The sequence below is a fragment of the Capra hircus genome, chromosome 1 (genome assembly GCF_001704415.2).
Source record: "Capra hircus breed San Clemente chromosome 1, ASM170441v1, whole genome shotgun sequence".
In the NCBI taxonomy this organism is placed as follows: domain Eukaryota; kingdom Metazoa; phylum Chordata; class Mammalia; order Artiodactyla; family Bovidae; genus Capra; species Capra hircus.
Window position 1 is genome coordinate 151598323 of NC_030808.1, and position 13448 is coordinate 151611770.

Here is a 13448-nt window from a genome sequence, read left to right on the forward strand (position 1 = left end):
GCCATGATCTTCGTTTCCTGAATGTTGAGCTTTAAGCCAACTTTTTCACTCTCCTCTTTCACTTTCAACAAGAGGCTTATTAGTTCCTCTTCTCTTTCTGCCATAAGGGTGGTGTCATCTGCATATCTGAGGTGATTGATATTTCTCCCAGCAATCTTGATTCCAGCTTGTGCTTCTTCCAACCCAGCATTTCTCATGATGTACTCTGCATATAAGTTACATAAGCAGGGTGACAATATACAGCCTTGTCGTACTTCTTTTCCTATTTGGAACCAGTCTGTTGTTCCATGTCCCATTCTAACTGTTGCTTCCTGACCTGCATACCTGCATATAGGTTTCTCAAGAGGCAGGTCAGGTAGTCTGGTATTCCCATATCTTTCAGAATTTTCCACAGTTTATTGTGATCCACACAGTCAAAGGCTTTCGTGTAGTCAATGAAGCAGAAATAGATGTTTTTCTGGAACTCTCTTGCTTTTTCCATGATCCAGCGGATGTTGGCAATTTGATCTCTGGTTCCTCTGTCTTTTCTAAAACCAGCTTGAACATCTGGAAGTTCACGGTTCACATGTTGCTGAAGGCTGGCTTGGAGAATTTTGAGCATTACTTTACTAGCGTGTGAGATGAGTGCAATTGTGTGGTAGTTTGAGGCATTGCCTTTCTTTGGGATTGGAATGAAAACTGACATTTTCCAGTCCTGTGGTCACTGCTGAGTTTTCCAAATTTGCTGGCATATTGAGTGCAGCACTTTCACAGCATCATTTGTCAGGATTTGAAATAGCTGAACTGGGATTCCATCACCTTCACTAGCTTTGTTTGTAGTGATGCTTTCTAAGGCCCGCTTGACTTCACTTTCCAAGATGTCTGGCTCTAGATTAGTGATCACATCCTCATGATTATCTGGGTCATGAAGATCTCTTTTGTACAGTTCTTCTGCGTATTCTTGCCACCTCTTCTTAATATCTTCTGCTTCTGTTAGGTCCAGACCATTTCTGTCCTTTATTGAGCCCATCTTTGCATGAAATGTTCCCTTGGTATCTCTAATTTTCTTGAAGAGATCGCTAGTCTTTCTCATTCTGTTCTTTTCCTCTATTTCTTTGCACTGATAGCTGAGGAAGGCTTTCTTATTGCTTCTTGCTATTCTTTGGAACTCTGCATTCAGACTCTTATATCTTTCCTTTTCTCCTTTGCTTACTTCTCTTCTTTTCACAGCTATTTGTAAGGCCTCCTCAGAGGCCATTTTGTTTTCTTGCATTTCTTTTCCATGGGGATGGTCTTGATCCCCGTCCCTTGTACAATGTCATGAACCTCCATCCATAGTTCATCAGGCATTCTTGTCTATCAGATCTAGTCCCTTAAATCTATTTCTCACTTCTACTGTATAATTATAAGGAATTTGATTTAGGTCATACCTGAATGGTCTAGTGGTTTTCCCTACTTTTTTCAATTTAAGTCTGAATTTGGCAATAAGGAGTTCATGATCTGAGCCACAGCCAGCTCCTGGTCTTGTTTTTGCTGACTGTATAGAGCTTCTCCATCTTTGGCTGCAAAGAATATAATCAATCTGATTTTGGTGTTGACCATCTGGCGATGTCCATGTGTAGAGTCTTCTCTTGTGTTGTTGGAAAAGGGTGTTTGCTATGACAAGTGCATTCTCTTGGCAAAACTCTATTAGCCTTTGTCCTGCTTCATTCCGTACCCCAAGGCCAAATTTGCCTGTTACCCCAGGTGTTTCTTGATTTCCTGCTTTTGCATTCTAGTCCCCTATAATGAAAAGGACATCTTTTTTGGGTGTTAGTTCTAAAAGGTCTTGTAGGTCTTCATAGAACTGTTCAACTTCAGCTTCTTCAGCATTACTGGTTGGGGGATAGGCTTGGATCACCATGATATTGAATGGTTTGCCTTGGAAACGAACAGAGATCATTCTGTCATTTTTGAGATTGCATCCAAGTACTGCGTTTTGGACTCTTATTGACCATGATGGCTACTCCATTTCTTCTGAGAGATTCCTGCCCACAGTAGTAGATATAATGGTCATCTGAGTTAAATTCACCCATTCCAGTCCATTTTAGTTCGCTGATTCCCAGAATGTCAACGTTCACTCTTGCCATCTCTTATTTGACCACTTCCAATTTGCCTTGATTCATGGACCTGACATTCCAGGTTCCTATGCAGTATTGCTCTTTACAGCATCAGACCTTGCTTCTGTCACCAGTCACATCCACAGCTGAGTATTGTTTTTGCTTCGGCTCCATCCCTTCATTTCTTCTGGAGTTATTTCTCCACTGATCTCCAGTAGCATATTGGGCACTTACTGACCTGGGGAGTTCCTCTTTCAGTATCCTATCATTTTGCCTTTTCATACTGTTCATGGGGTTCTCAAGGCAAGAATACTGAAGTGGTTTGCCATTCCCTTCTCCAGTGGACCACATTGTATCAGACCTCTCCACCATGACCCTCCCGTCTTGGGTGGCCCCACGTGGCATGGCTTAGTTACATTGAATTAGACAAGGCTGTGGTCTGTGTGATCAGATTGGCTAATTTTCTGTGATTATGGTTTCAGTGTGTCTGCTCTCTCACAACACCTACCATCTTACTTAGGTTTCTCTTACCTTGGACGAGGGGTGTCTCTTCACGGCCGCCCCTCCTGACCTTGAATGTGGATTAGCCCCTCTTACAGAAGCATAAAAAAGTTTCTTCTGGCCCCCAGACCCTGTAGAAACATGAGATTTTGGATAGTCAATGGAAGTAGCCAGATGCATTCTAGTTCCACCAATATTATGTGTTCCTAGTAATTATTTTCTCCAGTCTCACCCTCTGTCCACTCATTGCACAGGCAATTTAGAGTTCACAGTTAGGACACAGTCTAAGACCTGACTTGTAATTTTTCCATTATGAACATGTAGGTATATTTCATTTTTGAGAAGTATTTATAGATGTGGTCAAAATTCTATTTACTCCTTTTCCTACATAATTAGCAAGTAACCATTTCCCTTTATTCTTAGATTTGAGAGAAGACATAAAGAAATAAGTAGTGATCCTCCATATTCCATATGATGGCTTCCTCCTCAGAACGACACAGTTCGTACCATTTTGCTTCCAACTACTTATAACCATATGAATCAAGGGCTTTCTGATTTTAATTTGGCCTAAAACATTTTCAGCCACCTTGAGTTTTCATTTCATGGGATAAAATAGGATATTGAAGATATTGACAATAAATCTGATCATTAAGCAGGTTGGGCTCATTCGTTCACTCATTCATCCATTGAATGAAAAATGAATTGATCCAGGATGATAAACTAGCACTTCTCTTTCCTGCTCAATTCTTACCCAAACATGTGTTTGATACATGTGGCTATCTCATTCCTTTGTCAGGGAGTCTCCTGTTGTGTAATATTTCACCCTTTCAGAAAATGGACCTTTGCCACAAAAAATTCCATCACCATTTCCTCACCTACTCCATCGTCCCTCTGACATTCTGGAATTTGGGATTCTGTTCTTTCCTTCATAGGAACTTTGGACGATATAAATTGTTCAGGCTGTGAGTCAGTTTATCCATTCTGTTTCAGAGGAAATCAAAAAGCTGGAAGGGGCCCTTAAGAGGTTATATTCAGTCCATCCTCTCATTAAGAGAAAGTTTAGCCCAAACGTGGATTGCCCAAAGTGAAAATTAAGTCATACTCTTTGTACAAATCCTCTGGTCGGCCTTGACCATGTGCCATGCCCTGTCCCAGCAGCTTTACATGTGTTCTCCTGTTTGATGTTGATAGCAAACCAATAAGCAGGTCATCTTATTGTCCCTATTTTGCAGATAAGGAAGCAGATTCATAAAGATGACATGAATAAAATGGGCCTTGCTGCTGCTGCTGTTAAGTCCCTTTAGTCATGTCCGACTCTGTGCAATGCCATAGATCGCAGCCCACCAGGCTCCCCCGTCCCTGGGATTCTCCAGGCAAGAACACTGGAGTGGGTTGCCATTGCCTTAGTTAAGACTAAAACCCAAATCACTCTGATTCAAAATCTGGACAGTAGCACTCAGTTCCTCTGCATTCTAAACTAGTATTGTTTTTCTAAAATTTATTTTATTGAAGGATAGCTAATTTACAATATTGTGTCAATTTCTGTCATATACCAAAATGATTCAGTTATATATATATATTCTTATCCTTTTTCCATTATGGTTTATTGAACCATAATGCTATACAGTAGGGCCTTGTTGCTTATTCATTCTATATACAATACCAAAAAATATTATTAACACAAAAAGTGTCTCCAAGTTTTTGGTTCTATGTCTTTTTTCTCCCTAAGTATTAAGGGATACTGGTATTTGATTTCATGCCTTTTTATTTTTGCTTTTCAAATCAGAGTTTTATGTTGTTCACTTCTCATCCATTTACATTATGAACTTTATAAATGAGTGCTGTCTTTAGGAGTTATGAGAGATAAGAGAAGAAGCTTTAGGTTGCTCAATAGGATAAATAACAAAGATGGAAGAAAATATCACTGAATGCAAGTTAAAACCTGGATAGAAAAATGAGGGTTAGGTGAGGACACAAACAGCATGCAGCATCTGGAAGTTTCCCCATGCAGGTGGTCAATACTGTTGATGTCATTCAGGCACTAAGTTGTGTCTGACTCTTTGCGACCCCATGGCCTATAGCACACCACGCTTCCCTGTCCTTCACTGTCTCCCAGAGTTTGCTCAAACTCATGTCCATTGACTCAGTGATGCCATCCAACCATCTCATCCTCTGTCAGCCCCTTCTCCTCCTGCCTTCAATCTCCCAGCGTCAGAGTCTTTTCCAATGAGTCAACTCTTCACATCAAGTGGCCAAAATATTGCAACTTCAGCTTCAGCAGTAGTCTTCCCAAATGAATAGTCAGGGTAGATTTCCTTTAGGATTGACTAGTTTGATTCAACCAGCCCGGCATTTCACATGATGTACTCTGCATGTAAGTTAAATAAACAGGATTATAATTTATAGCCTTGATGTACTCCTTTCCCAATTTGGAACAAGTCCATTGATTGTTCCATATCTGATTCTAACTGTTGCTTCTTGACCTGCATACAGGTTTCTCAGAAGACTGATATTCCAATTTCTTTAAGAATTTTCCACAGTTTGTTGTGATCCACACAGTCAAAGACTTTAGCATAGTCAATGAAGCAGTATGTTTTTTCTGGAACTCCAGTGCTTTCTCTACAACATCGACAGATGTTGGAAATTTGATCTCTTGTTCCTCTGCCTTTTTAAAATTCAGTTTATACATCTGGAAGTTCTGAGTTCTTGTACTGTTGAAGCCTAGCTTGGAGGATTTTGAGCATTAGCTTGCTAGCATATGAAATGAGCACAACTGAATGGTAGTTTGAACATACTTTGGCATTGCCTTTCTTTGGGATTGGAATGAAAACTGACCTTTTCCAGTCCTGTGGCCATTGCTGAGTTTTCCAAATTTGCTGGCATATTGAGTGCAACACTTTAACAGCATCATCTTTAAGGATTTGAAATAGCTCAGCTGGAATTCTAGCACCTCCAGCAGCTTTGTTCGTAGTGATGCTTCCTAAGGCCCGCTTGACTTCACATTCCAGGATATCTGGCTTTAGATGAGTGATCACACCAACATGGTTATCCAGGTCATTAAGATCTTTTTTTGCATAGTTTTTCTGTGTATTCTTGCCACCTCTTCTTAATATCTTTTGCTTCTGTTAGGTCCTTCTCGGTCCTGTCCTTTATTGTGTCCATCTTTGCATGAAATGTTTTCTTGGTATCTCTAATTTTCTTGAACAGATCTATAGTCTTTCTTATTCTATTGTTTTCCTCTATTTCTCTGCATTGTTCTCTTAAGAAAGCTCTCTTATCTCTTCTTGATATCCTCTGTAACTCTGCATTTAGTGGGTTTATCTTTCTTTCCCTTCCTCCTTTGCCTTTTGCTTCTCTCCTTTTTTAGTTTTCGTAAGGCCTCATCAGGCAGCTACTTTGTTTTCTTGCATTTCTTTTTCTTGGGGATGGTTTTGGTTACCACCTCCTGTACAATGTTATGAACCTCCGTCCCTAGTCCTTCAGGCACTCTTGCCTATCATATCTAATCCCTTGAATCTATTTGTCTTCTCCACTGTATAATCCTAAGGATTTGATTTAGGTCATACCTGAATGGCCTAGTGGTTTTTCCTTCCTTTCTTCAAATTAAGGCCAGATTTTGTAAAAAGGAGCTTATGATCTGAGCCACCCTCAGCTCCAGGTCTTGTTTTTGCAATGTATAGAGCTTCTCCATCTTCAACTGCAAAGAATATGATCAATCTGATTTTGGTATTGACCATCTGGTGATGTCCATGTGTAGACTGCCCCTGTATTGTTGGAAGAGGGTGTTTGCTATGACCAGTACATTCTCTTGGCAAAACTCTGTTAGCCTTTGCCCTGCTTCATTATGTACTCCAAGGCCTAACTTGTTGACTTCCTATTTTTTCATTATAATCCCCTACTATGAAAATGACATCTCTCTCTCTTTGGTGTTAGTTCTAGAAGGTAGCTCTTCATAGAACCATTCAACTTCAGCTTCTTCCACATCAGTGGTTAAGGCATAGACTTGGATTACTGTGATGCTGGGTGGTTTGCCTTGGAAATGAATTGAGATCATTCTGCTGTTTTTGAGATTGCACTGAAGTACTGCATTTTGGTCTTTTTGTTGACTATGAGGGCTACTACATTTCTTCTAAGGGACACTTGCCCACAGTAGTCGACATGATGGCCATATGAATTAAACTCGCCCGTTCCTGTCCACTTTAGTTCACCGATTCCTAAGATGTCAATGTTCCATCTTGCCATCTCCTGGAAAGTTGAGTTCTTTCAGATAGCATCTTGTCAAACAATTTTTTGAACCTTTAAGTGGAATGCCAAATCTAGTGTCCTGTAAGGCTACATATACAAGGTGGAGACCAGCGGAAGGGGCTCTTGAGGTTTATGTGCACTGCTTCGGGAGTGTGACAGGCACACAAAGGGCCAATAGGGAGAGCAGGCAGACTAAATCCCTGAGTTAATGCAGGGTTAGCATGGGTTCATTTTACCACATGATGGACTGCCTGTAACCTGTATGTTGTTCTTTTACCAGACATGGGCAGGATTTGCATCCTTAAATTTTTAACGTATCTAATTATTTAAAATCAAAATTGTAAATACTCAAAGAAATGAGGGGAGAATGAAGGAGACAGTATTTAGAATAATAACATAAAGCTTAAATTCATGGTGCACCCCATGTTAATATAGCAATAGTCTGATTGATCACTTAATTTACAAACACTCTCAAAAGTGGAAATCTCTTTAACTAGAATTTTTAGTACTCTATTCATTCTGATTTGGGCAAACTGGGCTAGTATACCTTTTCCAAAGTTAAATACTTTAAGAGAAACCTTAAAATTTTTGGATCTCAAAACCTTGAGCCTAATACCCTCAAGGTCCATCTGTGTAGTTGCAAATGGCAAGATTCCACTGTTTTTTATGGCTGAGTAACATTTCATTGTATATGTGTGTCTTGTTTATCCATTATTCTGTGTTTAGATTAAGATGGAGAAAAACAAATACTGTCTGATTTCACTTTTATGTGGAATCTAAACCATACATGAACAAAACAAAATGGAAACAGACTCATAGTACAGAGAGCAAACTCGTTACTGCCAGAGGGAAGCTGAAGTTGGGGAACAGATGCAATCGAGGAAGGAGAGTAAGAGATGTAAACTTCTAGCTATAAAATAAATGTCACAGGGCATAATGTATACACAATAGTCAATAACATTATAACTATTTTATCTGGTGACAGATGGTAACTGGTCTTGCAGTGATGATCATTCCTAATGTATAAAAGTTAAAAAATCACTATGTGGTATGCCTTAAACTAACATAATGTATATTAATAATAACTCATTTTATAAAAATAGAGTGAAAAAATCTGGATCTCTGTAAACTTTCTGTTGAGAAGGTAGAATGTTACTAATTTAAACTACAGCTGCAAAAGCAATACAGTTATCCAGTCTTTGGCTCCACACCCAGAATATTTAGAACTTGTGCAACACTTCTCCTGAGGCTACTAAGAACCAGGGGCTTCAGGGAGATCTCTGCCCCATGAGCCAATTCATAATCTGTTTAATAAGATATGTCTTTGAAACAATGTTAAAAGTCAGGGATACAAAACAGACTTGAGCAGAATAAAGATAAATGCCATTTCTTTCCTTTTAAATGAGCATACAGGAAACATAATTTTTAAGTACCAATTGTACTTGTCTTTGGAAACAAGAATACTGTCGGCTTCTGTATTATAAGAAGCAACGCTGAGTCTGTGTCATAAAGCTCAAGACAAATGATTGTTTGCTTAGTAAATGCCCCATCTCCTCACTGTTTCCCTTCCTCCCTTCTTATAAGTCAAAAACTAAAAGAAAAATATTCAAAGTGAGAGTTAAGTTCATGTTGAAATGCTGTGGGATAAATCCTTGGCAGACAGCAGCAACAAATAAACATTGAATCAACGATGGTGAGCAAAACAGAGCAGACAAGTGAGTGCTTGCGGGCCAACTCAGTTTCACGGTTTTACTGTTCATGTCACACTTCCCCAAGTGCATTTTCTAGAAACACAGAAAGAAGCTATGCATGGAGGTCATACTTGAACAAGGTCATGCAGGTGCCCTCAACACTATAAAATGCACACTCTTCTCTGATGAGGGGCGCTTGGCTCATCAGAAAGAGCTCTGGCTATACAGTCTCATGGCCTGGGTCCATGCAGTCTTTAGACTGTTGTGTGACTTCAGATACACTTCACTTCTGTACGCTCCTCATCTGAGGCACAAGAGCTACATTCTGTCTAAATTCTAGCAGCTCCACACAGGGAACCATTTTGTGATCTAATAGATAGTACTAGCAGGGGAAAAAAACCCCACAGATAATTAAGCTAAGAACACATGGAAATACTGAGCCCACCTTCTGAAACAATCCTGAGGAGGAAGCTGCCCCAGAACCCCTTCAGGTTCTGTGTGGGAGGGGCGCACTCCAGCCAGAGGAGGAGCCTATCTTACTACTGATCCTTTCCAGGTCTAAAGATGCTGGAATCCTCCTAGATCCCATGACATAAACTTGAAGGGACTCAAATTTCAAGGAGGCAGATCCGCTAGGAACGAAGTGCCCAACTTAGAAAAGTTACAGAATAAATCCAGAAGTACTCCAGAACGACTAAAGTACTAAAACTTAGAGCAGAAATCAGCAAATTATAAAACAAACATAAAATACTTTCAAGGATTGCCTGTATAGTTTTCAATTGTAATTAATTAAGCAATTAATTATCATGTTTAAAATTCAATTTCAAATATAAGCTGAATTTGTAAAGAAAATTAAGTTGAAATTAATTGAAAAGTAAAAGGAAATTAATTGAAATTAATTGATTTTAATTTACTGATTAATTTTAAGTTTCAATTAAAATTCAATTAAAAATATATAAAGAAAATTAAGCTTTGAAAACATCAACCTCACAATAGACTGATCAAAATGAAAATAAAGAGAGAAGGCATAAATTGGTAATTGTATAAATGAAAAAGAAGACATAACTGTAATAAATAAGGCAAAGACTTGTAAAAAACTGTAACAGTATTTTAAAATATTCACAGGAAGAAAATCCCAGGCCCAGATGGATTTATTGGTAAGTTCCACCAAACTTTTAAGAAACAGATCATCTGAAACTTTTATAAATTATTTCAGAGACTAGAAAAAAATGAATATTCATCCTTTCAGTTACATGGAACCAGTAAAATCTCAATATGCAAACCAGTTAAGTACTGTAAGAGAAAGGAAAATTAAAAATCCATTTTATTCATTAGTATAAATACAAAAAATCCTAAGTAAGACACTAGCAATTCAACTCCTTTAGTGTATAAAAAAGACAATACACCATTATCAAGTTGAGTTTATGTCAGGTATGCAAGGATTTTTAAAATTAGAAAATACGTTTTCCCAAAGAAGAAATGAAGATGGCTAACAAGCACATGAAAAGACGTTCAATGCTGCTAGTCATCAGCGAATGCAAATCAAAACTATGACAAGATTAGCACTTCACACTTGTTTAGAAAGGCCATCATCAAAGAGAACACAAATAACAAATGTCGGTGAGGATGTGGAGAAAAGGGAACATTTGTACACTGTTGGTAGGAATATAAATTGATTCAGCCACTATTGAAAATAGTATGGAAGTTTCCCAAACAATAAAGATGAAACTATCATATAACCCAGCAATTCCATTCTTGGATATATATTCAAAACAACCAAACACTAATTCAAAAAGATACATGCACCCCAGTGTTCACAGCAGCATTATTTACAAGCCAAGACATGGAAGCAATCGAAATGCCCATCAACAGATGAACAGAGAAAGAGGATGTGGTATATCTATATATCTATATATCTATATATATATATACACACACACACAATGGAATGCTGCTGCTGCTGCTGCTAAGTCGCTTCAGTCGTGTCCAAGTCTGTGCGCGACCCCATAGACAGCAGCCCACCAGGCTCCCCAGTCCCCAAGATTCTCCAGGCAAGGACACCGGAGTGGGTTGCCATTTCCTTCTCCAATGCATGAAAGTGGAAAGTGAAAGTGAAGTCGCTCAGTTGTGTCCGACACCCAGCGATCCCACGGACTGCAGCCTACCAGGCTCCTCTGCTCATGGGATTTTCCAGGCAAGAGTACTGGAGTGGGGTGCCATTCAGCCATAAAAAGATTGAGATATTGCCATTCGCAGTGACATGAACGGACTTGCGGGGCATTAGACTAAGTAATGTAAGTCAGGCAGAGAAAGAGAAATACTGTATGATATCATCTGTGTGTAAAATCTAAGAAATGCAACAAACTAGTGAGTGTAACAAAAAAGATGCAAACTCCAAGAGCAAACCACTGGTTACCACTTGGAGGGGGTGCAACATGCTGGGGGAAATGGGAGGCACACGTGTAAGACAGGCTCAAAGGGAATATAGCCAATATTTTGTAATAACTGCAAATGAAAGTACATTTATAATTGTACCATCTGAGCCACCAGGGAAGTCCTGTATAAACATACAATATTGAGGAAAAGTATATTAAAAAGTTTTTAAAAGACCAAATATAGTCTAAAAAATTAGAAAATACCTAATTACCACATCAACATACTAAAGGAGATAAACTGTAAATGTGAAAGGAAAACCACTTAATTCATAATTTTACAAAAACTCAGTAAACTCGGAGTAGAAGGAAACTTAACTGGATAAAGGATATATATTTAAAATCTGCAATAGATAACCAACCTAATGGGAAAATATTAGACATACTCTCTCTAAAATGAAGAAGCATAGAGTGGTCCTCCTTTACTCTAAGGTTCTGGCAAAATTAAAGCCTGAAGGATGAAAAAAAGAATAAGAATGAATAAAATTGTCACTGTTTACAAGTGATATGACTGTCTACATTTCTAGACAACTTATTAAAAATAACAAGTATTCAAGATGTCTTCACATAACATTGAGATATAAAAGTCAATTGCATTTTCATATATATACAATAAGGAACCAGAAAACTTAATAATTCTTTTAAAACAGTCATATTAACATAGCATCAACGTCAAATACCCTCCTCCCCAGAAAACATTAAAATGTGTAATATGTAAAGGTCCGTCTAGTCAAGGCTATGATTTTTCCTGTGGTCATGTATGGATGTGAAAGTTGGACTGTGAAGAAAGCTGAGCGCCGAGGAATTGATGCTTTTGAACTGTGGTGTTGGAGAAGACTCTTGAGAGTTCCTTGGACTGTAAGGAGATCCAACCAGTCCATTCTAAAGGAGATCAGCCCTGGAATTTCTTTGGAGGGAATAATGCTGAGGCTGAAACTCCAGTACTTTGGCCACCTCATGCGAAGAGTTGACTCATTGGAAAAGACTCTGATGCTGGGAGGGATTGGGGGCAGGAGGAGAAGGGGACGACAGAGGATGAGATGGCTGGATGGCATCAGTGACTCGATGGACGTGAGTCTGAGTGAACTCTGGGAGTTGGTGATGGACAGGGAGGAGGCCTGGTGTGCTGTGATTCATGGGGTCGCAAAGAGTTGGACACGATTGAGTGACTGAACTGAACTGAACTGAACTGAAAGGGTTTAAAGCAAAGTTTATACAATTTTACTGAACAACAATATACCAAGGGAATGGAATAGACAGTCCAGAGATGATAATAGCCTTGGTAAACCAGTGGGGTGGGCGGGAACTGGTTATTTACATGGAAAGAAGTGAAACTAGATCTCTCTTTCACACTGTATACAAAAGTCAACTACAGAGGGATAAAGTTCTTAAATGTTAAAAACAAAACTTTAAAATATTAGGTAAAAACTAGTATTTTGTATTAATTTATGCCAGGGTCCAGCCCCGGTGGATCCAGGGTAATTCAAAGGGGAGACAGAGTTGGCATCCTAGGAAAAAGCTATTTAATTAGAAATATAAAGAGAGATTAGAGAAGAATAGTGTCGTAGAAAAATTAATGGAGAAAAATGCTGAATAACTTGGTTTATGTGGAATACCAATAAAACTCCAAGACAAGGAATTTGCACCATCTACGTAGGCCACCGGCACCCACTTGAATAGCAGAGGGTGTCCCGCCTTGGGCTCCCTTTCACGTGGGTCTTAGAAGCCAGGGCAAGTAAGTAGACATGGCGAGCATCCACGCTCCAGATGGGAATTCAGCCAGAAGGGGAAAGAAAGAATGACATGAGGGAATCAGTCTTTCCAGAAACTGAACCATTTTCTTTATTTTCAGGTTTGCTTATATACTTTTTGTTATACATAGGGATGAATACAGAGTCACGCGGGGTCAGCAGACATGACCCTTGTCAAAATCAGGTGCTTCATATAAAAGTATACAAAGGTTTTAGGGGTTTTACATCATCTTCTGGCCATGAGGCCTGCTGCATTTATGGCCCTTTCTGATAACGGTCAGTCAACCAGAAAACTTCTTTTATCCAGGGGTGATTTTTTCTTCAACTAGGTGCTACCCTCCGAAGGTACCAGATAAACTTGCATTCCTATAGGGTGAGGGTGCAGGGGGTTATAATCAAGAAAAGGAATTTACTTAGCCTAAGGTTTAACATGATTAATATCAATGGTTAATACTTATTTCTCCCATATGCTAGTTATATTCATTATAAGGGCAGGGAATATGGGGATTTAGCAGCAAATATTGGCTCAACAAATGAAAAACCCTTCACCAATATAATTTCTAATCAACCCACTATACTATACTAATAATTTTCTAACTTCTCAAAAGAGTCTGTGTTTAGAAAGTTTTAAAGCATCTCGTGCCTCTCACAGTTGGGAGGCTGTAAACAATCACATGTGGCTGGATGAACCTGCTCAGGCAGGCTAGAGTACCTTCAGAGGAGTTTGTAAGTTGAAACACTCTTGTCACA

At 39.0% G+C, this 13448-nt stretch overlaps 1 protein-coding gene across 1 annotated transcript in view; it reads right to left on the reverse strand.

The window, feature by feature from the left end:
* The window catches only part of COL6A6 (collagen type VI alpha 6 chain), a 174179-nt gene that overhangs the window by 122650 nt on the left and 38081 nt on the right, over positions 1 to 13448 (reverse strand). The window contains exon 2 of the mRNA XM_005675709.3: positions 2610 to 2710. The gene's annotated coding sequence lies outside the window, so the exon portion shown is untranslated. The remainder of the gene's footprint in view (positions 1 to 2609; positions 2711 to 13448) is intronic.